Source organism: Symphalangus syndactylus, chromosome 17 (genome assembly GCF_028878055.3).
Source record: "Symphalangus syndactylus isolate Jambi chromosome 17, NHGRI_mSymSyn1-v2.1_pri, whole genome shotgun sequence".
Classification (NCBI taxonomy): Eukaryota; Metazoa; Chordata; class Mammalia; order Primates; family Hylobatidae; genus Symphalangus; species Symphalangus syndactylus.
Genome location: NC_072439.2, coordinates 65354253 through 65379487, shown reverse-complemented (window position 1 = coordinate 65379487; position 25235 = coordinate 65354253). Strand labels below are relative to the sequence as shown.

The following is a 25235-nucleotide window of genomic DNA, read 5'->3' as shown; positions in this document are numbered from 1 at the left end:
TTCATTGAGTTGTCCAACCATAACTGGTTCAAAGTCAGCTGGCCAAGATTGGCACACAAGAATCTACAGGCCAGGACTGATAAACTCAAAGCCTCTCATAGCAGAACCTATAGGTTTAGGCTGGTGAGTAGGGAACCTTAGCTGGATCTAGCAAGCTGAAGACATCCTGGAGAGGTTCTGGTAGTCCAAGGCTGGTAAGTCAATTGCTGGGGCAACTCTGAGGCTTATTGAGAGTTCATCCAAGGAGATGTCACTGAAACTGCTGGGGGTAAAGGCCACTGCTCATAGATACATAGAACAAGAAAGAAGAAAATAATTAAACACTGGAACCAGGAAAAAAAAAAGGCTTTCTTTCTTCTCTGTCCCTAGTGTGTTCTCCACTGCCAACATTTAGCATCAGTTACAAAAGAAAAATGCTTACAGAGTCTCCATTCTGCAAAGTAGTCAATGAAGAGTGATTGGGATTGGAGCTTAGACTGAATAAATTGATAAATGGCACACACTAATCTTTCTTTGCTTTGATTTGATTTGAAAAATTATATTTAATAAATAAATTCCATTGATTTTTTTTGGAAATAAACTTTTAATATATTGCTGAAAATAATTTAAATAATTATTATGTCCACACTTACATATCAGGAATACAAATCTGTGTTAACTCTTATTCTCATGGCACAAAGTTGTTAGAGGGACATTTTAGTAAATTTTACATTTACAATCATTACAACAAAAAGTATGACCAGGTAATTTAGAAAATATTAATTTACTTATAAAAAATTATGCAATACAGAGTATTCAAATTATAAACACACTGATGTATAGTGGGAGAAGGCTAAAGAAAGGAAATCCTGGGCCCATATTATCAGGGTTTCTTTGGGCCACTGTCTGTTTACTGGGTTCCAAAAAGCTAGAACCAGGTGGAGCTAAAGAGAACTTTTCTATTATTTAGATACAAATAATTAACTAATAATAGATATCCAATAACACCTGCCTATTCAAATTCTGTCATCAATATTACATACATACTGAACACCTGTGATCTGCCAGGCACTATGTATTATAAAGTAGGAGAAAACATTAAAAGTTTTAAATCTTTATTAGGGAGGAAAAGGTAAATACACATATATTCTATGTTTATTAATTAAAAAACTAGTAGCATAAAGTTGTAAAATATAATCAAATTAATGCATAATTTTAATGAAATTATAATGAAAATATCTTATATAACTCAATAAGGAGATGCCAAAATATACAAAAAAAAAAAAAACAAGAAATAATATCAAGACTTGCTCCTTCAGATAACAAGAACTATTACAAAAATATAGTAAGCAAGACACGGCTACTTGGCATATGAATAAAGTAATAGATACAATGAATGGAACAAAGAACCCAGAAAAGACTCATATTTATTTTATTTGTTAATTTTCATATATGACTTATTTTAGATTTCAGATAATTGGGAAAAAATAAAATCTTAAAAAATGTGCCAGATCATTTGGTTATGTATATGGAAAACAAAGAAGCAGTTGAAAATTCCAAAATATATATCTCAAATCGCCTAGTCAAAAATGTTTATATTTATAGATAAAATAATAGATGATCTGTATGCACTTGTGTTAGAAACAACTTTCTTAAATACAGAAAATCAATCATGAAGCATTTATGAAAAAGTCAAAAAATTTGACCGCTGTAGAAGAAATATTTTCATTCATCAAAAGCCATTATTTAAAATGTAAAATCAGACCTCCTGTGATGGCTTACGCCTGTAATCCCAGCATTTTGGGAGGCTAAAGCAGGCAGATCACCTGAGGTTAGGAGTTTTAGACTAGCCTGGCCAAAATGGTGAAACCTTGTCTCTACTAAAAACACAAAAATTAGCTGGGCATGCTGGTGACGCACACCTGTAATCCAAGGTACCTGGGAGAATGAGGCACAAGAATCACTTGAATCTGGGAGGCGGAGGGTGCAGTGAGCCGAGATGGTCCCACTGTATTACAGCCTGAGCGACACAGTGAGACTCTGTCTCGAAAAAAAAGAAAAGAAAGTGAAATCACGAGCCACAAATGCCAAAAAAAAAAAAAATCACCACACATATTTCTAAAGAGAGATTACTATCAAGATTATGTAAATAACTTATGTAAATTAATAAGACAAATATAAACAACTCAATAGAAATATTGATAAACATTTAGAAAGCATGCCTTCACATAAAATATAAATGATCAATACGTAGAGAAAAAGGCATTCACCCATAACATAAATTAGAAAAATGTAAAGGAAAGCTGAAATTGGACAGGGTTTGATAGGTAACATACTGACACAGACTAAAAATCTGAAAATACCGAGTGTTGGTAAAATGGTTAAGTCAAATTAATTCTAACGTATAATCTTGGTATGCTCTCATTCTAAATAATGTGGAATTATCCAGTAAATTTGAGTATTTTCATAATCTACAATTTAATAATTCTAATACATGTTAGTCTGGATTCTCTAAAAGCTTATGAAGACAAGATTAAATATGGATGGGTTTTATTGGGGCAAATATCTATGTGAGGGAAAACAAGGAGTCTTTGAATCAACTTTAACCATCCATGGAATTCCATCTCTCTCAGAAATGGACCTGCATGCTATCCCTGCTGCACTCCATCATTGTCTGGGAGCAGCCCAGGGGAAGTGTGGACTCCATGTAAACCCAGGGTGAGACTTCACAGAGCAGCTGCTTGGTCAAATACATTTTCTGTCATTAGAGGTCTACAGGATATTTTAATGACCACCACAGTACACAACTTGTGCCAGTCTTTCTCCATATTTGTTTGTGGTACAGCTTCTCCATGGTTTCTATGTGCTGTTTTGCCTGAATAAAGTTAGTGGGGTGAACTATGGATCCCAACACTTCAGCTGATCTCTGCCCTGAAATTAGTACACATCTCCTCCAACCACTATCCAGTCTAATTTATCTTTAAGCTTTCACTTAGGCAGGCCTACACAGGCTGTGTCCCAAACCTTCATTGCTCAAACCTTGATCCTTCTATCCTTCTCAGATCAAGTTGCTGTATATGTCCATTCACACTTAAAAAATGGATCAAAGGAACATCAGGAGGCACCTAAGTGGATTATCTGGATTGCACATGTATTTCTTCCTTTCACCATTTTGTAAAAGCAGCTCAATCTCCTCCTGCTGATTAGACTCTGTATTATGGGGACTCTTCTTTTCACCTGCCAGCAAAGAGTCCAAAATATTTTGGCAGCAGCTGCAACTGGCAATTCACTGACATCCTCACTTTGTTAGTGGGAAGAAGTGCAGGTGTCTTGGTGAGTAGTATTTCCAGATATACACAGCCAATAGTTGTGGGAATGGGAAGCACAAGTGCTCAGCTGAATCACTGGAAGTGATGGTAATTTGAGTCCTGTTTTACCTCTAGGGTGAAAGTCCCATATGGCCTTTTGTTTGAGAACATAGTATCATATTGAAGTTTCTGTATAGTGCAGTACATAATCTGACTAGTAGATCCCATTGTTACGTGCTCATCTCACAAGTTCTTTGTGAAGTAGGGTCCCAGGTTGAAGAATATGCTATGGAGGATTTCTTGCCTATGTATCAGGTATTACATAAGCCTCCCAGAGTGAGAGCTGAGACCTTATTCATCTGCTTTAGTAGTGCTTAAAGCATCAGACACAGGGCTTTAGTCAGGTCTACTACTTGGTTAAGCATGTGGTCTTCTTGGTTAAGTCTGTGGACTTCTTCCCCCAGACCCACCAGTTTCTCCAGAAGGCAGACTGGTGAATAAATGGAAATATGGTAAGACTCACCATAGCACACCACATTATTTTTAAAAATGTATTTCAATTTAATTTTGCCTGATAGTTTCTTTTTTTTTTTTTTTTTTTTTTTTTTTTTTTTTCTCTTGAGACGGAGTCTTGCTCTGTCACCCAGGCTGGAGTGCAGTGGCGCAATCTCGGCTCACTGCAAGCTCCGCCTCCCGGGTTCACGCCATTCTCCTGCCTCAGCCTCTCCAAGTAGCTGGGACTACAGGCGCCCGCCACCACGCCCGGCTAATTTTTTGTATTTTTAGTAGAGACGGGGTTTCACCATGGTCTCGATCTCCTGACCTCGTGATCCACCCGCCTCGGCCCCCCAAAGTGCTGGGATTACAAGCGTGAGCCACCACGCCCGGCCCTGATAGTTTCTTATGATTATTTTGGGGAAGAATAAGAAGAAGATGCCCTTACAATTTCATAAAATCAGGGAATACATGGTATCAATATGACATGATTTATGATACTAATTTTGATTAATTAATGATTATCACATTGGATTAGGTGATGTCTGCCAAGTTTCTCTACAGTAAACTTACTATTTTTCTATGTCCATACCCATTTCATTGTAAATGAGTTGTAAGTCAAGCCTATACTCAGTGGGAAGAAAATTGAACTCCATATCCTGGAAGGAGCAGTACCAAAGAATCTGCAGACATTTGTTACAAACATCAGAGTAATTAATAAATATTTTGAAGAAGATTTTTTTTTTTTCTTGAGACAGAGTCTCTCTCTGTCCCTCAGGCTGCAGTGCAGTGGCACAATCTCAGATCACTAAAATCTCTGCCTTCCAGATTCAAGCTATTCTCCTGCCTCAGCCTCCCAAGTAGCTGGGTTTACAGGCACGTGCCACCACGCCCAGCTAATTTTTGTATTTTTAATAGAGATGGGATTTTACCGTGTTGGCCAGGCTGGTCTCAAACTTCTGACCTCAGGTGATTCGCGCACCTCAGGCTCCCAAAGTGCTGTGATTGCAGGCGTGAACCACCGTGCCCGGCCGAGGATAATTTGAATCTGCAAAAATATTTTGTTTCTCCTTAATTTTCGCGTGTTAATTTTATCATTCAACTGTGGATGTACGTGAAGCACTTATTACTGTGGTGTCACTATGATCAACCTTTGTCTTCTCCAAGACTCATGCTGAAATTTAATTGCCTATATAATGGAATAAAGGTGGGAACTTTAAGGGGTAATTAGACCATGAAAACTCCACCCACAAGGGTGGGTTTAATAACATTAGAAAAAGGGGCTGGGCGTGGTGGCTCACGCCTGTAATCCCAGCACTTTGGGAGGCCGAGGCGGGCGGATCACAAGATTAGGAGATTGAGACCATTTTAGCTAACACGGTGAAACTCCCTCTCTACTAAAAATACAAAAAATTAGCCAGGCGTGGTGGCGGGCGCCTGTAGTCCCAGCTACTCGGGAGGCTGAGGCAGGAGAATGGTGTGAACCTGGGAGGCGGAGCTTGCAGTGAGCTGAGATAGTGCCACTGCACTCCAGCCTGGGCGACAGAGCAAGACTCCATCTCAAAAAAAAAAAAAAAAAAAGAAAAGAAAAGAAAAAGAAAAAGGATTTCAGAATTATGCACTCTCACTTTCTCTCTTCCTCTCTGTTTCTGTCTCTCTGCCCTTCTGCTCTCTGTCATGGGAATTTCCAGGCTTCCTCCCACCCAGAGAACGCTATGTGCAAGACACCATCCTGGAGGAAGAGAATAGCACCACCAGACATTAAACCTCCTGGAGCCTTGGCCATAGAATTCCCAGCCTCCAGAACTGTAAGCCAGTACATTTATGTTATTTTAAAATCACCTAGTCTCAGTTACTTCATTATAGCCGCACAAACCAAAGTAAGGCAGGTATTAATAGGGTTTGCTATTTCCCACATTAGTTTTACCTTCACTATTTGGAATTCTTTGAGTAATTTTTATTTGTTGCTAATATATTTAATTATTTATTGTATAATATTTTTTTTTCTTACTGCATGGTGGCAAACACTACAAATTTAGCAGCTGAAAAAGCATACTTAATACCTCAGAGCTCTGAAGGTCAGGAGTCTGGCAAGCTGCAGCTAGGTTTTCTGGTCAGAGGACCACAAGACTGAAATCAGAGTGTTAGCCAGGCTGAATTTTCTTCTAGAGACATTAAAAAAAGTTCACCTCCAAATTAGTTCATCTTTTTAACAGAATCTAGTTCCACATGGTTGTAGAATGAGGGTTTCCTTCTATTTGCTGGCTACCAAGTGGGGGTTATTATCATCTTCCAGTGACCAGTCTCAGATTCCACTGATGTTGCCCCCAGTAAGCAACTCACCACACCAATATGTTCTTTCATTTGAGCCAGACAGAAGAAGTATCTCAGACTTCTTGTCAGTGGCAAGTGGTTGAGAACTCTGCTTTTAAAGGGCTTATGTGATAAGGTCAGCCTCAAACACACATTGATCAGACAAATGTGTGCTTTTTAATTTGTTTTTTAACATTATATATATTGAGATGTGTTCTTTGTCCAATAAAGTTTCATGAGTAAAAAAAGGTATAGCATTATGTATTCACTATTAAAGTATTATTCAGAATAGTTCTGCTGCCCTAACAAATTCTCATTACATTACCTACTTAAATTCTCACTTCCCACTGAATGCTACAACCACTGATCTGTTTACTTTTACTGTCTCTGGAGTGTGCTGTTTTCCAAAGTGTGATATAAATTGAGTCATATATAGTCTTTTAAGGCTGGCTTCTTTCATTTAACATACACATTGAAGATTTATCTATGTCTTTACATGCCTTGAGAACTCATTCCTTTATATCACTGAATAGTAATCCATTGTATGACTATGTAACCAGTTACCTAATAAAGGATATTTTGGTTGTTTCCAGTTTTGATAATGATGCATAAAACTCCAGTCCACATTTGTGTGCTGTGTTTTGTGTTGACATAGGTTTTTGGATCAGTATGTAAATGCTTTGGAGTGTGATTGCTTTGTCATATTAAGACTATGTTTAATTCTGTGAGAAATTATCAAACATTCTTCCAAAGACTATCAAATATTTTAACCATGGTAATTACCCACATGCAATTAATAAAAGTTCCTCTTCTATATTGTTCATGTTTTTGGATTTTAGCCATTCAAATAAAAGTGCAGTGGTATTTCAGTGCTGTTTCACTTTGCATTTTCCTAATGACAAGGGATATTCTGGACTGAATATTTTTGTCCTCCCAAAATTCATGTATGGAAACCCTAACCTCCAGTGTGATGGTATTTGGAAATGTAGCCTTTGGGAGGTAATTAGTATTAAATAAGGTCATGAGGGTGAGGCCCTAATGATGGGATTATGTCCTTCTAAGAAGAAACACCAGAAAGCTTGCTCTCTCTCTCTTTCCATCACGTCAGAACACAGTGAGAAGGCAGCTGTCTGCAAGCCAGGAAGAGAGTTCTCAGCAGAAAACTGGCAATCACCTTGATCTTGTACTTCACAGCCTCCAGAAGTGGGAGAAATAAATTTCTGTTGTTCAGGCCACCCAGTCTATATTATTTTGATATAGCAGTCTTTGTTGACAAAGACAGATGTTGATTATATTTTCAGATGCTTATATTTCCCTCTTGCATCTTTTTGAGTGAGTTATCTGTTTATATTATTTGCTAAAATTTTAATTTTAATTGAGTTAATTTCTTACTTTTGAGCCTTAAGGGTTTTGTGTGTATAATTTAGATGTAATTCCTTCTCAGATACATGTTTTGCACTTAATTTCTATCATTTTGTGGCTTAGCTTTTTATTCCACTAGTGTCTTTCACAAAGCAGATTGTTTTAGTTTTAATAAAGTCCAATTTATCAGTTATTTTTTTCATTGGCTATACTTTTGATGTTGAATCTAAAAACTCATCACCAAACCCAAGGTCATACAGATTTTCTCCTTTGTTTTATTCTGGATTTGTTATAGTGTTAAAATTTACAAGTAATCTGTGAGCATTTTGAGTAACTTTTGTATAAAATATGAGGCTGTTAGAGGTTCACATTTTTTACATACGGGCTTTCAAACATTTCAGGAAATTTTATTAAAAAGATTATTTCTTTTCTATTTAATTATCATCTCACCATGGTCAAAAATTAATTTACTATGTTTGTGTACATCTATTCCTGTGCTTTCTATCCTGTTCCATTCATCTATGAGTTTATTCTTTGCTAATACAGTACTTTAATTACTTTAGATTTATAGTAATTCTACTATTTAGGTAGTATGAACCTTCTAATTCTCTAACTCTGTTCTCTCTCTCTCTCTTTTTTTTTTGTAGACTTATTCCAGTTACTCAAGTTTTTTTATTTTTTTTGGCCTTTTTATATTAACATTAAATCTATTTGTGAATATCTACAACTAGTGGCTGAGATTTTTGACTGACATGGCCTTGAATTTATAGTTCCAATTGGAAAAAATTTACATCTTAAAATGTATTCTTCCAATGCAATAAAATGCATATAATTTAATTAATTTAGATCTTTTATTTCTTTAATCAGAATTTTACATTTTTCCATGTATAGATTCTATACATATTTTGTTAAATTTAAACCTAAAGATTTCATTGTGGTGGTGGTGTTGCTATGTAAATGCCATTCTTTTCAGATATAAAACCACATTGTTAATGTAGGCATATAAGAAAACTATTTTTCTATATTCACCTAATATCATTCTCTCTTGTGAAACTCATTCTCAGTTTAGGAAAATTTCAGGTAATTATTTGAGGATTTGTTTTTCTTTTTTTTCTTTTTCCTTTTTTTTTTTTTTTTTTTTTTGAGACAGAGTCTCCCTCTGTCACCCAGGCTGGAGTGCAGTGGCACAATCTTGGCTCACTTCAAGCTCTGCCTCCCTGGTTCGTGCCATTCTCCTGCCTCAGCCTCCTAAATAGCTGGGACTACAGGCGCCCCCCCCACCACGTCTGGCTAATTTTTCTTTTTTTTTTTTTTGTATTTTTAGTAGAGACGGGGTTTCACCATGTTAGCCAGGATGGTCTTGAAGTCCTGACCTCGTTATCCACCTGCCTTGGCCTCTCAAAGTGCTGGGATTACAGGCTTGAGCCACTGCACCCAGCTATTTGAGGATTTCTACATAAACAATCATATTATCCAGAAATAAGATACATAATGAGTTTTGTTTCTTGCTTTTTAATATGTACATATTTTTGTTCTTTTGTTCTTGTCTAATTTTAGCAGATAAAACTTTCAATAGGAAGTTGAATAGTTGTGATAAGATAGGACATCCTAGCCTTTTTCTTTTTTGTTTGTTTTCATTATTTTTCCATTATATACATATATGTAATATGTATATTATATATATAAAATAGGTACATATCATGTTTTATACCACACATACACATATATCTCTGTGTGTGTGTGGTGTGAAATACTATTTGATATACAAATATATAACAAAATGATTATTACAGTAAAGGGAATTAACACATCCATCTCCTCATATAGGTACCTGTGTGTGTGTGTATGTGTGTGTGTATGTATGTGTGTATGTTAATAGCATTTGGAAACTATTTTCTTAGCATTGTTTTTGATCTTAGGAGAAAATCATTGTCTCACTATTAAGTATAATATTAGCTGTAGGCTTTTTGTAGATATTCTTTATCAAATTGAGGAAATTTCCTGTAATAGTTTGCTGAGAGTTTGTAACATTTATGGCTGATATTGATAACAGTTTTATTTGCTTCATTTTATATTATCATTTTTCTTGTTGAGCTTGTTGATACAGTGAATTATAAGGATTAAGTTTCAAATGTAGAATGAGATTTCCTTAGAAGTAATAAGTGCCACGTGGCTATGGTATATAATTCTCTCTAAATATTGTTAAATGTGCTTTGTGTCTGTATTCATGAGAGATATTCAGCTGGCAGTTTTGGTTTCTGGAGATGACATTATTTGGTTTTGGTATTAGAGTAATCCTGACCTCACAGAATGAATTAGGAAGTGATCATTTTGGTTCCACTTTTTGGTAGAGATTATTGAAAATTACTGTTACTTCTACTTTAATTCACTAGTGAAACTATCTTGACTTGGTGCTTTCTACTTAAGGTTGATTCAATTAATTTATCTATCTATTTTGAGACAAGGTCTTGCTCGGTCACCCAGGCTGTAGTGCAGCGGCACAATCATAGTTCACTGCAGCCTTAAAATTCTGGGCTTAAGCAATTCTCCTGCCTTAGCTTCCCAGTCGCTAGCGCTATAGGCACATACTGCTATGCTGGGCTAATTTTTAATTTTTTTTATAGAGATAGGGTCTCACTATGTTGCTTATGCTGGAAATTTTATATATATATATATATATATATATATATACATATATACATATATATACATATATACATATCTATTTATATATATATATACACACATATCTATTTATATATATATACACACATATATGTATTTATATGTGTGTGTGTGTGTGTGTGTGATTAAATGGTATTTTTCTTCTCCCTTCTTTTTTTTTTTTCTTTGAGACAGACTTTCGCTCTTGTTGCCCAGGCTGGAGTGTAATGGCATGATCTCTGCATGCCACAACCTCCGCCTCCCGGAATCGAGCAACTCTCCTGTCTCAGCCTCCCAAGTAGCTGGGATTACAGGCATGCGCCACCACACCCGGCTAATTTTTGTATTTTTAGTAGAGATGGGGTTTCTCCATGTTGGTCAGGCTGGTCTAGAAATCCTGATCTCAGGAGATCTGCCCAACTCGGCCTCCCAAGGTGCTGGCATTACAGGCATGAGCCACCGCACGTGGCCTTTTCTCCCTTCTTTTAACATATCTATGTGTTGATATTTTAAATGGATTTCTTGATACCAGGTGATATGGTTTGGATCTCTGTCCCTATCCAAATCTCCTGTTGAAATATCATCCTCAATGCTGGAGTTGGGGCCTGGTGGGAGGTGATTGAATCAGGGGGGTGATTTCTCATGGTTTAACACCATTCCCCTACTGCTATTCTTGTGATAGAATTCTCATGAGATCTGGTTGTTTAAAAGTGTGTATCACCTCCCCTCTCTCTCTTTATCCTGCTCCGGCCATGTGAGGTGCTTGCTTCCCCTTTGCCTTCCACCATGATTGAAAGTGTCCTGAGCCCCGCACCCCCCCACTGCCACCAGAAGTCAGGCAGAAGCTAACCTGCAGAACTGTGAGCTAATTAAACCATGTTTCTCTATAAATTACCCAGTCTCCAGTATTTCTTGATAGCAATGCAAGAACGGAATAATACAACAGTATATATCTGGGTATGGCTTAGAAGAGCTAACTTTACTGTTATGCCCATCTATGTACTTAAAAAAAAATCATACCATTCTTCTACCTGTTTACTATTTGTTCCCTTCATTCTTTGTTGTTCTTTTCCTATTTTTTGGCTTTCTCTGTGATTGATCAATTTTAAATATTCTATTTGTCTCCTTTATTGGGTTATTATTTAAGCTTATTTTTTAAAAAGTTTTTTTGTGTGTCTTAGGAGTTATAATATGTATTATAAAATGGTCCGAGGCCTCCTTCAAATAATATGAAATTGCTGCACATGTAGCAGAAGAACCTTACATGCCCAAATCATTCTTTTCTTCCCTTGTTGTCTGACATTTCCCTAAACATACACTATAAAAACATGTAACAGTATAGGCTGGGCACCGTGGCTCACGCCTGTAATCCCAGCACTTTGGGACTTTGGGAGGCTGAGGCAGGCGGATCACAAGGTCAGGAGATTGAGACCATCCTGGCTAACACGGTGAAACCCCGTCTCTATTAAAAATATAAAAAATTAGCCAGGCGTGGTGGTGGGTGCCTGTAGTCCCAGCTACTCGGGAGGCTGAGGCAGGAGAATGGCATGAACCAGGGAGGCGGAGCTTGCAGTAAGCCCAGATAGTACCACTGCACTCCAGCCAGGGTAACAGAGCGAGACTCCGTGTCAAAACACACACACACACACACACACACACACACGCACAAATCACAGTATAATTTATGATATCTCTAGTGATACATAGTTTATATCTCCCTATTTATGTTGAGGTCTTACATCCCAGAGACTCTGCAAAGAGAATCTGTTTCCTGAAGTCTTCCTAGCTATATTCCAACGTTATTTGTATTGAAAGCTTACAAGTTTATTAGCTTTGTGTTGGTGATTGGGTCTTTCTTTGATAGTCCAATTGGGTCTCAGTCTTCCTCGGTACTGTAAACCTGTTTATCAAGTGTATGGCTTTCACGAATGTTACTGTTCCTCCACCACATGTATCACTGTGCCAAGCACATATTCCTTCCCTTTTCCTAGCTGAGGTAGATTTCTCTTCTGCACTGAGACTGTAACTTTTTGGGTTTTGTTTTGTTTTGCCCTTTTCTCTGTGGATTAAAGCTTTACTCAAAAAAACAGATGAGGAGATGAGTACAGGCAGAGTTTCTTATGGGCATATTCTTTTGGAATATTTGTAATAAAAAATAATTTGTAGCAGATAAATGCTTTCTAGCCATTAAATGAAAAGTATATGTTACACTGCTAAGTATAAAGAGTATTTTATGAAGCTACAAATCCAGGAATTAATAAACAAGATAGTGTTTACTGCTAATGGTCAATTAGTATATTACTTTCCTCAGCCAGTTAAATGACTAAATCAAATGTAATTTAGATTGTTTCTTTTCATTCTTATAAAAAACTAATAGTCTCTAGAATTGAAAAGCAGTCAAAACATGAGTAAATTTTTTATATTTATACATTTTCACTTTTCATAGTATTTTAGTTAAAAATAAACAGTAGCATAGATTATGAAAAAAACTTGTTCCCCTGTGTTCTGGTGAGAGCCAAGACCACAGTAATGCATTTTGGTACACTTAAAATGTACATAAAATGTACATCTTGAGATATAACTCTATTTTTCATTATTTCAAGTCATTCACATTTACTTTTTCCCTTTTTATAGACATAAAAATGCAATTTACAAAATATTAAAAACTGATGCTATTTAAATTATTCTATTATTTATTTTGCTTACAAAGTGGGCTCCCATTATACATAATAAATTACTTCATGTATAATGAAAGAAAGACAAATAGGTCACAGCAAAATGACACTGTATGTCAACAAAGGACACATTTTCAAAAAAGAGTTGAAGTAACTACATAAATATTTGTCAGCTTAAGAAGCAATTTTATAAAGAACTTCTTTGGAGATTTTTTTTTTACTCTTTGACAACAAATTTTATCAAAATATTCAAAAATTAGAATAGACTTTTGCTTCTTCCTTTATGAGGGAAGAAGCATTGATCTTTTTAAAAGCAATTTTAAAGTTAATAAAATAACAATTTAAAAGGTCAACTTATATATGTATCCAAATGCTTCCAACAAATATCTTCACATGTTTTGGTGATCTTTTATTATTTTGGGTGATTATTGTTAAGCCTTACTCACAAACTAACAGTGCAAAAAGCGTACAGAAACAACAACAAAAAATATGGTATGTTACCTACCACTGCAGTATCCTAAATAACAGAATAAAAAGGGAATTTTTGTTTTATCTAATAAGATTGGATGCCTACTTGAAAATGGAGAATTGGATGAACAAATACATGTTCCTCTATTTTGTTCTAGAAGTCCAGCAATTTTACATTTTAATAAAGGCTTTTTTTTTTTTTTTCAGAAAGCACACTACTTTTTCCTTGGGTGTCAGAAGACAGATGTTTATACTAAAGAATTGACAATGTTTTGCAAAAAAACACATTAAATACTTTGATTCCTAGAGCAACTCATTTCCTTATGTGACATGCAGCGATAAGAATATACTTAACTTTATTCTTAATAACAAGTCACTGTGTTGCTCATTTTTACAACTTTCCTTATTGTGTGTTTTTGTAGAAACTTGATATAATTTTTTAGTGGTTGTTATGTAATATCAACATGAGCAACTACTGTTGTCAGGCAAACTCAAATAAGGCTAGTGCTGAAATGGCAAAGTTGGATTTTTAGATTTAGCCAAGATCTATTAAAAAATAATTTCACTGGGATAATGAAGCTGTACTTATTAAAATATGAGATAATACATAAAATATGATATATATACGTAACTTCAAAGCATTTTACTAAACTTTTGTTTATATTTCTTTGCAATCTTTTATTTAATGAGAAACCAGATCTATCTTCCAAACACAATTTTTTAAATTATAAAACTCATTTAAAAAGGAAAGAATATGATTCCATTTACTTTTTCCATTTATCAAATCTTCTTTACTGACCCCACAATTTTTCATAGTTTGATTACATAAATAATGTGACTAGACTTCCCTGAATTTAAAGCAGTAGAAGAGAAAGAGATTGAATTTTAAATATAGCATAAAATATATATTCAGGGGCAATAATTCTCTTTGTGGGAGGATCAAAATCCATCTGTTTGATGATCCTCCCACTCTGTGTTCCAATTGAGCTATGAAGTCTGAAGCAATTAGCCTGAAATGTGGGAAATAGATAGCTAGGGCACCTAGCGATGTGACACATGAAGCTAATGTAGAATGGACTCCTCCTAGGCATATCAAAAATACATAGAAATTCTGGGTAAAATGTTTTTAAAATAATATTTCACGGTGGAAAAAAGGGAAAAAAATCTTAATTTCTAGAATTAAAGAGAAAAAGAGAAGATTATGAGATAAATAAAAGTAATGTCATAGCAGGCCAGGGTATCAGATATAGTTTAGCTTTCAGGCACTACTTTTCAATCTGAGTATTCTGGCCCATCAGTGATTACTGATATCAATTTAGTAGGTTGTGTCAGAAGAAAAAAAAAATATTAGAATTAATCAAAACAAATTGCTTAAATTAGTCTCAGTGCATTAAATTAAATTATTTTGGGTATTCTTGAATTAAATTATTATTGGGTAGAAGTTTGGTTTACTTTTTATTGCATGGGCTATTTTCTAATGGTGTTTATGCAATTAGAAGTTAATTTGTAGATTTTTATCTAGGATAGATGAAAATAGCAGAAGTGCAGTAGATATAACAACCATAAAAAATACTGTCTCTGTGTAGATAATTAATCAGTTCTGTATATTACTCAGAAATCTTACCCTAATAGGTCTTCAAACAATTTGTTATTCATAGTTTATTTTTCAAACTGTCATTTGAAACTGTCTTAGCGTTTTATTAGGTCTTTTATTAACAACGCCAGTAAAATCATTAAAACATGGTTATTTTTTATTTTAATGAGTGCCATTTTTTGCCAATCTTTTGTAAATTATACTTAGCAGCATTTATCAGAGTGAATCTTCTATGGTAAAGGTAAGTTTGGATTTTGGAAACGTGGTTGTGTGTGTGTGTGTGTGTGTGTACTAGATTACATTATAAGTGAGAATTTCTTATGATTTCAAAGTTACTGTTCTAGAGTCTAGGGCTTGTATGATAATATTCACTAAAATATTTCTAAAAATCTATTGGGAAATGTTGAGAACTAATCTCCTTGTCAAAAGCTAGAAGCATGAAAAAAATTGTACTTTCTGTGAAACTAGACCTAGAAAAATATCTTCCTAAAGTGGCCAAAGGAAGCAGATAGGTAGTTGTTCATCCATCCAAGACATGATTAGGAAAATAAAAGTCACAAAAGAGAAATTTAAAACACAAACTTAATTTAAAAGAGAGCATAGAGCATTCTAAATTTATGCTATTTGGTGATGTAAGAAGCCCAAACATAGAAGAAAAAATAAAATTGCTTTGGTCCTGAAACCTGTTTTGCAAAAGCAAATTCCAAAACACTCTGTAGGCATAGATACATAACAGCCTAATACACACAAGAAACAAAATTAGTGTACAATAGAAAAGTTAAAATAACACATTAAACAAATTATTTTAAAAGGAAGTTAATATAGAAACTAATTAGAAAATCAATAAGCAGAGACCTCAGAACATTCTGAATGATATGGAATATATATATATGGAAAAAATAGGCATCTGTATGAAATGAATTAACAATGTAAAAATAAATCAAGAGATTTAATACTGTTAAGTGGAGGCATTACTTTATGTTCAAAGTTTGGTTAGTTTGAAATAGGTATTTAAGAACCAAGTTCAGGAAACTAGTTTAGAAATTATTCAAGTGTGAATAAGAAAGCCTAGATTAATATTTTGGGTACACATTGACAATATGTGAAACCCTGAGAGCTTTAACTAACCCTCCGTAACTCACATTTTCCTTTTACAAAAGGGAAATATTAATAAACCATAAAATTGTTATGAGAATTTACTGTAACAAAAACCAAAACACCAAGTAGCATCCAATAGCATAAAAACTAATCTTAGCTATAAATATTATTACTAATACTATCATCATCATTCAACTCTTCATGGAAGTTAATTCTGATACTTATGGGGATATTACCATTTACCTAGAGAAGGTAAATTATTTTGCACAATTTTTGTCTTTGGCAGGTAAGATGACATTTCTTGAAAGAATATGTTATCTGAAACTAATTTACACTTAGTACAAAACAGCTGCATCAAGGTATCATAAATTACAGCCAAATGTAACAAAAACAGCTAAACAGACACAAAATATTTATATTATCTGCCTATATTAGTCCTAAATCAATTATTTAAAATGGGTGATTGGGGTGATTATGAATAAAATCTCTTCATATTTCTTTGTATCACAGACATGAATAGACCTGAGTCTAGGCATTTGTGTAATAATAAAATGTGAGTATAAATATAAAATGAGAACATTCATTACTAATTATTATTATTATTATTATTATTTTGAGATGGAGTCTCATACTGTTGCCTAGGCTGGAGTGCAGTGGCTTGATCTCAACTCACTGCAACCACCACCTCCTGGGTTCAAGCATTCTCCTGCCTCAGCCTCCCAGGTAGCTGGGATTACAGGCGCCCGAGTAGCTGGGATTACAGGCACCCATCACCATGCCCAGCTGATTTTTTGTATTTTTAGTACAGACAGTGTTTCACTATGTTGGCCAGGCTGGTCTCAAATGCCTGACCTCATGATCCACCCACCTCAGCCTCCCAAAGTGCTGGGATCACAGGAGTGAGCCACTGCGCCTGGCCAAAATTGCTTTTTACTGTCAGTGTTTCTGTGGTTCTCAGTGAAGGATCTGCAGAAGAACATATAAAAATATTTACCATCAGAAATTGGCACAAATACATTTTTCTAGGTATTATCAAGTGCTTTAAAAGGAATCCAAATAATTATCTTCACTTTCTAATCAAAAAAATTATATAAGATTCAACCTTTATTATCCCCAGATTAATGATAAATCTGACACATCTCTTGTTTCTATAAATGTAACATCATTAATTTTAATGACTTTATTATTATTTTAAACTTTCTGGGGGATTTTTTTTGTTTATTTGTTTCCTCTCAACTGTGTTCTCTTTCGTTATTCTTTTCTAAATATTTTCACATTATGAAACTCAAATTTCTTTTTGGTTGAATTTATTACTGAATTTTAACATTTAGATACCTTGGTGTTAGAACTGCCACAATCAGGACACAGGACAATTTCTTCATCATTAATAACTCTATTATGCTATCCCTTCAACCCTATCCTCATGCAACCACTTTTCTGATCTCTGTCATTATAATTTTGGCTTTTTGAGAATTTGAATATTAGGAAAATAAGGTATGTAACTTTTGGTGACTGACATCTTTTACTCAGCAAAATTCCTTTGAGATACATCCAAAATACTAGGTGTACTGAAACTTTATTTCTTTTTTAGTGCAGAATAGCATTCTTCTGCATACAAGAGTTTATTTATTCATTTACCTATTGGAGGCAGTTAGGGACATTTACCATGTGAGGAAATTATGAAGAGAACCAGAGTACAGTTAGAGGTGAGCGATTTCTGTTGCCACTAACTTTATAACACTTGTTGATCTAATTTCATGGTTCATAGTAGTATCCGACAGAAAAGGAAGTTATGCATTTACCATTGCTGTTCAAATAATCTGAAAATGTTCATAGACTGATGTAGGCCTGAACAACCTGTCATCTAGAAAACACCACACAGACATTGAGATAAGGTATGCAATAAGAGGCCAGTCCTTATTGTTAAAAAGGAAGTGTAGTTTTAGCCAAAGTGCAGATTTAACACAGGGTGTTCTGTGCCAGACTAATTGTGTCATTATAGGTTAAAAGGCCCACAGAAATATAACCTGGAAGAATTCCACTCTAAAGATGAAGGATCCACATGTGAGTTTAGTACTGGTGAAAGTGGTATTCTCCTTCAGAATTTCAGGAATCGCTAGAAACTAAGAACACCTGCACCAGTACCCTTGAAGTAAATGGGCAGAGTGATGGGCATGCCAGTGACTAAACAGAACACTGTTTAATCAATAACCCTTGAGTTTTTGGAAATATTAAGTCAGAGGAATTCTGGAAAGAATAATTCTGAGAAGAAGAGTTTTAAGTAAATAAGTGTGTGTGTTGGGGGTTGACTCAAAGTAAGTGCTATCCAAACATTAAGAGGGAGTTTATTTTACAATCTCACATTGCTGAGAGGATTCAACGGGAAACAGGTATGTGTTACACTGCTACAATGAACTCATTTTTGACAAAGGTGCCAAGATCACGCACTGGTGAAAAGACAGTCTCTTCAATAAATGCTGCTGAGAATACTGTATATCCACAGGCAAAAGACTGAAAGTACATATAGAAAAATCAAATCAGCATGGATTGAAGACTTAAATCTAAGACCTCAAACTATGAAACTACTACAAAACACACACAGACACACACACACACACACACACAATGGGAAAACTCTCCAGGAAAAATTTTAGTCTTGGCAGAAATTTCCTGAGTAATACCACACAAGCACAGGCAATCAAAGCAAAAATTGACAAATGGGACTGCATCAAGTTAAAAAGCTTCTGCACAGCAAAAGAAACAATCAAGGGAAGAGACAACCCACAGACAGAATGGGAGAAAATATTTGCAAACTACCCATTTGATGAGGGATTAATAACCAGAGTATATGAAGAGCTCAAGAAACTGTATAGGAAAGAAATCTAATAATCCAATTTAAAAATGGGAAAACATTTGAATAGCCATTTCTCAAAACAAGATGTGCAAATGACAAACAGGCATACGAAAATGTGCTCAACATCATTCATCATCAGAGTAGTGCATATCAAACTACAGTGTGATACTGATACCATTTCACTCAGTTAAAATGGCCTTTATACAAAAGTCAGGCAATGACAAATGCTGGTGAGAATGCGGAGAAAAAGGAAACCTTGTACAGTGCTGATGGGAATGTAAATTAGTACAACAACTATGGAGAACAGTTTGGAAGTTAGTTAAAAAACTAAAAATAAAGCAGTGATATGATCCAGCAATTTCACTTCTGGGTATATACTCAAAAGAAAGGAAATCAATATTTTGAAGAGATATTCTCCCAAGTTTGTTGCAGCACTTTTCACAATTGCAAAAATTTGGAAGCAACCCAAGTGTTCACTAACAGATGAATAAATAAAGCAAGTGTGGTAGATATACACAATACAGTACTATTCAACCATAAAAAATGAGATTCTGTCATTTGCAACAACATGGGTGGAACTGGAAGTCATTATGTTAAGTGAAATAAGCCAGACACAGAAAGACAAATATTGCATGTTCTCGCTTATTTGTGGAATCTAAAAATTGAAATAATTTAACTCATTGAAGCAGAGAGTAAAATGATGGTTACCAGATGCTGGTAAGGTTAACTGGAGCAAGATGGGGTTTGGAAGGTTAACAGGTACAGAAAAAAATAGTTAGAAAGAATGAATGAGACTCAGTATTTGATAGCACAACAGGGTGACTATAATCAAAATATGTTAATTGTACCTTTTAAAACAACTAAAAGAGTACAGTTGGATTGTTTGTAGCACAAAGGATAAATACTTGAGGGAATGTATATGCCATTTCCCATAATGTGATTATTACACATTGCATGCCCGTATCAAAACATATCAGGTACTTTATAAATATATACACCTACAATATACCCATAAAAATTAAAAATTAAATGGTAAAAAAAATACATATGTGTTAATATTTATATGCCTTTATGATAGAGACAGGAGGCTACAAGTTAAATCCTCAGACTGGACTGAGAACTTTTCTTCCTATTTAGCACTGCTTTCTTCTGATTGACCCCCACCCTTCACCTATTTTAAATATACTTGCTCTTTTCTAATTGGTTTTCTATACTGCCATGCCAATCTTTGAGTAGTGTCTTTGCTTTAACCTTTTTTGCATACTCACAAACCAATCTCCATGCACTCACCATCTGTGCTTATAAAGATCCCAGACTCAGTCAGTAGAGGAGGAGATGGCCTGACTTCAGGGAAGAGACAACCTGACTTTAGGAAAGACGACCTTCCCTTCCTGTCCCCTCTCCAACTCCCCACTCTGCTGAGAGCCATTTCATCACTCAATAAAAGTCTCCAACTTCACCATCCTTTAATCACACATGTGACCTCATTTTTCTTGGACATAGGGCAAAAGCTCAGGACTCACCAAGTGCGGATACCCAGAAAGGCTGTCACACCAGTACTTTGCCCTCACCAGCCGAGGGCAGCCAGCCCACATGATGAGGCGAGGAGCCAACTCAGCAGCTAATACACTGCCATCTGTGAATAGTTGAACTAAAGGAGCACTGTAACACCCGCTCTGGGGCTTCAGGGTTGTGGACACCCTCACCTGGGCACTGCTATGTTCTCCTCAAGACCACATGGCTGATTAGGCCACAGGCCCCACATGGTGTATGCTCCTGTGTCAGTGCCTGGAGCACCCGGCCAGATTCTGCACTTGCTCACTCATGTGCTCCCTCCCACAAAGGGTTGACCACAGTGGGCTGAATAGATGGGGTGCTCCTTTCACCATTCTGGCAAAGGGTCCTAGAAAAATCCTGCATCACTTAGGTCCTAGCACTATGACTTATTACCATACGTTACACTTTGATTCATCATCAGATACATTTTTTTTTAAAGAAAGAAACCCTCTTGCAATGACAACCAAATAGGTCTAACTCAGATATAATCTAAAAATATACATTAGGCTGGACATGGTGGCTCATGCTGGTAATCTTAGGATTTTAGGAGGCTGAGGTGGGAGGATCTTTTGGGTCCTGGATTTCGAGTTTACAGTGAGATATGATTGTGTCAGTGCACAGTAGCCTGGGTCATAGAGTGAGACTGTGTCTCTAAAAATATATAGAGATAGATATTTAGACATATATGTTATGGAGCAGGAGAGTTCTCCCTGCTGATTTTCCACTCATTACATATTGTTATTGTCATCTCTTAATGCTTTCAGTTTTCTATTGTTATTTAAGGATAAACTTGAACCATATTAGGAATAAAAGAAAAAATAATCTTATCTTTTAAAATTTTTGTATTTGAACTTTATAATTTTCTAAGGCAACTCAAATATCTTTGACAAAAAATAAACATAGTGACAACTTTCAGCAGGTACAGCTGTGTTTTTTCAATTAATATCACAAATATTTACCTAAATTTGTCAACAGATTATGTGAAATAGTTTATTCATTCCATATACTTTTTTTTCTGGGAGGAATTATGATGTTGTGAAAGAAAAGTAAAATATGACAATTTTTGAAGAGAATTATGTTCACAAAATATAAACATTTCATCTATATCAATATTTCTCCATGACCAAAGTATATTTTCTGACTTCTTAGTGAAGATAAATATTTTATTTCTCCCATATAATCAATAAATTATTAGTAAGAAAATGAAGTTACCATCTTAAGCTATCTGTTAGTACAAAAAAGAAAAATGTAAATTAGGAATATTTGGTGATTTTGAGATTAAGGTCTGGGGTTGCTGTGTCAGAATATTGTAGGCCACTTACATTGTTTTGTCTGGTGAACCTTCCTTACAAACACTGGCATGAAAACTGTCATTTTGGTAAATTTTTCTCCTGTCACTGACAGCATACATATCAAATAGGTGTTACCATATTCTTTAAAACCTCATCTCTTTTAATAAAATATAGACACTAACTAAAAGCATTCCTGGATTATTTAAATAAATATCTTAAAAAACTTCCTTTAAGGAATAGGTATATGTGAAGTTCAGACCATTTAGTTTGTCATTGTCACACATATTTATAAAAACTTCACCTGTAATGGAAACAAATAAAACAACCACTGATATAGTTTGGCTCTGGGTTCCCACCCAAATCTCATGTCAAATTGTAATCCCCAATGTTGGGGAACGGCCATGGTACGAGGTAAATGGATCAAGGAGGTGGATTTCTGCCTTGCTGTTCTTGTGATAGTGACTGAGTTCTCATGATATTTGGTTGTTTAAAAGTGTGCAGCACTTCCCCCTTCTTCCTCTTTCTCTGCTCTTCCATGTGAAGACGTGCCTGCTTTCCTTTTGCTTTCTTCCATGATTATGTTTCCTGAGGCCTACCCTGCCATCCCAGCCATGCCTCTTGTATACCGTGCAGAAATGTGAGTTAATTAAACATCTTTTCTCCATAAATTATCCAGTCTTATGAATGTCTTTATAGCAATATGAAAATGGACTAATACAACCGTGTTGAAAAACAGCAGAGATTTAAACAAGAAGGGAAAACTCTGATGGTTTTCAGTTTCATGGTATCCATTTTCACTAAAGAGTAGCTCTCTCCATGTTCTTCACTAAGATTTATCCTTTCATCTTTTTTATGAGAGAGATTCTAGCATCCTTTCCAAACTGATACCACACAGATATTAGATAACATTTCAGTTCAATACCTTGAATTCAAAATAATTAAGACTGTTATAAAATTTTAAGTTCATGTCTTAAGAATCCATTTTATCAGGCTGGGCATGGTGGTTCACGCCTGTAATCCCAGCACTTTGGGAGGCCAAGGCGGGCGGATCACGAGGTCAGGAGACTGCGACCATTCTGGCTAACATGGTGAAACTCGTCTCTACTAAAAATACAAAAATTAGCTGGGCGTGGGGGTGCGCACCTGTACTCCCAGCTACTCGGGAGGCTGAGGCAGGAGAATGGCATGAACCCGGGAGGCGGAGTTTGCAGTGAGCCCAGATAGCACCACTGCACTCCAGCCTGAGCGACAGAGCAAGACTCCATCTAAAAAAAAAAAAAAAAATAAGCAAATAAATAAATAAAGAAAGAAAGAACCTGTTTTATCAGTGGTATATGTATGCCATTATGTACTTTTAATATTCATTCTGTGGAAAATAAGATATTTCCCAGAATTATGCTCATTTAAATACACCAACTCACTCGGAGATGACTGAATTAAGATAACAAAATCCTTTTTGCATTTGTAAATGCTAACATTTCCTAACATGAGAGGCTGGATTAATAGTTTTTTGGCCTTTGTATTATAGAAATAGATTCTATAATCTACGTTTTATTTGAAGAACGGTAATTTGAAGTTTAATGTTTTTACTTTAAATGATACACCCTGCAATGCATTTGTTATTAATATTTGAATGCTATTTGAAGTTTGTGGCAAGCAATCGTTTTCCTTAAGAATGACACTGGATTTACTGTATTATATGAAAACATTATTTTATAGCAGTCACCAAAGTTAGAATTAGTCTATAATATCCTTGCATCATCAGTTGGTGCATTAAGATTCTTTAGCAAATATACATCTATCATTGTAGGAAAATAAAAACATATGTTACACTTCAGCAGTTTTACAAATGCTGAAGTGCTCAAGAGCTAATGGTAGATTTGTACTAGCTTGCGTGACCCACTAAAAAGCGTTTTCAAGCTAATGATCTGAAGAGTAAACATATGTCAACATAAAATCATTGGTTTCTTAATTGATTTAAAAGATTCTTTTTTAGACAAACTAAACTTTATAATACCAAATGAATAAAACATTTTGTCTGATATTTTTATTAAAAAAATCTTGAGAAATACTTTAGGTCCCATAAACTTAATTCTGATTATTATTGGTCTTACTATTAAATGTTTCAAGTTGCCTACATCACGTTTTCATTTTTTTAGAAGCATGTGGAAAAACATTTGGTTTCTCTGAATTGAACCCACTCTGGAAATTTTACACTTTTAAGTGAGAATTGTATATCATAATCTAACTCATAGATACACATATTTTTACTCAAAATAATATAGTTATATCCGAAGATATAAAAAAGTGAATATAATTATTTTTATTTTCCTTTAACTTTTTTCATTATAATGTTTATGCAAAAAATAAACATAATGAGAACAGTAATAAGATTAATTTCTAATTTTTGTACTTGGGCTATCTTGATATGACAATTACTAGTAATTGCACAGATATATGTAAACAAACTAGTTATGGTTTTAGGGCAAACCATCATTATTCACATGTTAAGCACAATATCAACATTCTTCTCAACTTCAATGTTTTAATTCAAATATATAGTGAGAAGAGTTTATCACCTGAGGCCAAGGAATGCTAAATATGAATTTTCCGTGACCCATCAGGCCTTAAATTATCATAACATTTTTAATGTATTAATACATATTTAGTAAAATCCTTCTGAAAAGAGAAATATCTGTAGGCAAGTATTATATGAGGCAATTCTGTTGCAGATATCTCAAAGATAACATTATTTAAAATATCTGAGCACTCTTAAGTGTTAGCATCTGTTCTCATCAAATCCCAATAAACTATTGAATTATAGTAGCCATAAAAACTAGACTGTGCTTGAGGGTCATTGTCCTAGTCCAGCTATCAAAGGCATGTGAGCCCTATTTGGGCAAATAACTAGAGCTGGTGAGTATGGCTAATAACATAAATCATAAAATCAGGGATTACATAGAAAGTTGTTATTATTTAAGAACTAGGCAATAAGATAATAGGATTGCAAGTCTGATGTGATATTTTTAAAATATATCGAATTGAATGTCCAGGACACAGATTATAAATTTGAAAGAAGCCAGATAAAATAGAAAATCATGTTAAAATTCTTACAATAACTATGGTCCATGGTCTCGCCTGGCATATTTGAAGTACTTTATCATTGACCTCAACTGTCGTCATCTCTGTGCTGCTCTATAATTAATAAATAAATATATTTTAAAATAAGAATAAATTTTTATATACCTTTTTCTAGAAAATCAATTATATATTGACTTATAGCTTACTTGATTCTTGGAAAAATAAAAACGAAGATTTAGAGTAAAATGAAGACAATGAATAACTAGAAGGCACTGATTATTGATGAAAGTAGTATGAAGCAGAACATGTGAAGGAGTGACCTGTAATTTCAGCGATCCAAAAAACAGTGTGTAAAGCATATTCCTTCATTTAATAAATATGTATTAATAATCTCCTTTGTGACAGGTACAAAAAGTCCAGACATACCAAGAGCTAAAACACTTCTGGAAGAACTTCATCCAGGATATGTATTTATGTTCTTCTGTGGCTAAAATT

At 34.8% G+C, this 25235-nt stretch overlaps 1 long non-coding RNA gene across 1 annotated transcript; it reads right to left on the bottom strand.

The window, feature by feature from the left end:
- Positions 1–24838, bottom strand: LOC134733304 (uncharacterized). Its single transcript, XR_010116788.1, has 3 exons — positions 24774–24838; positions 22803–22924; positions 1–278 (listed from the first exon to the last, which is right to left on the bottom strand). It is a non-coding gene; the product is annotated as an uncharacterized lncRNA (long non-coding RNA).
- Positions 24839–25235: the final 397 nt, after the last annotated feature.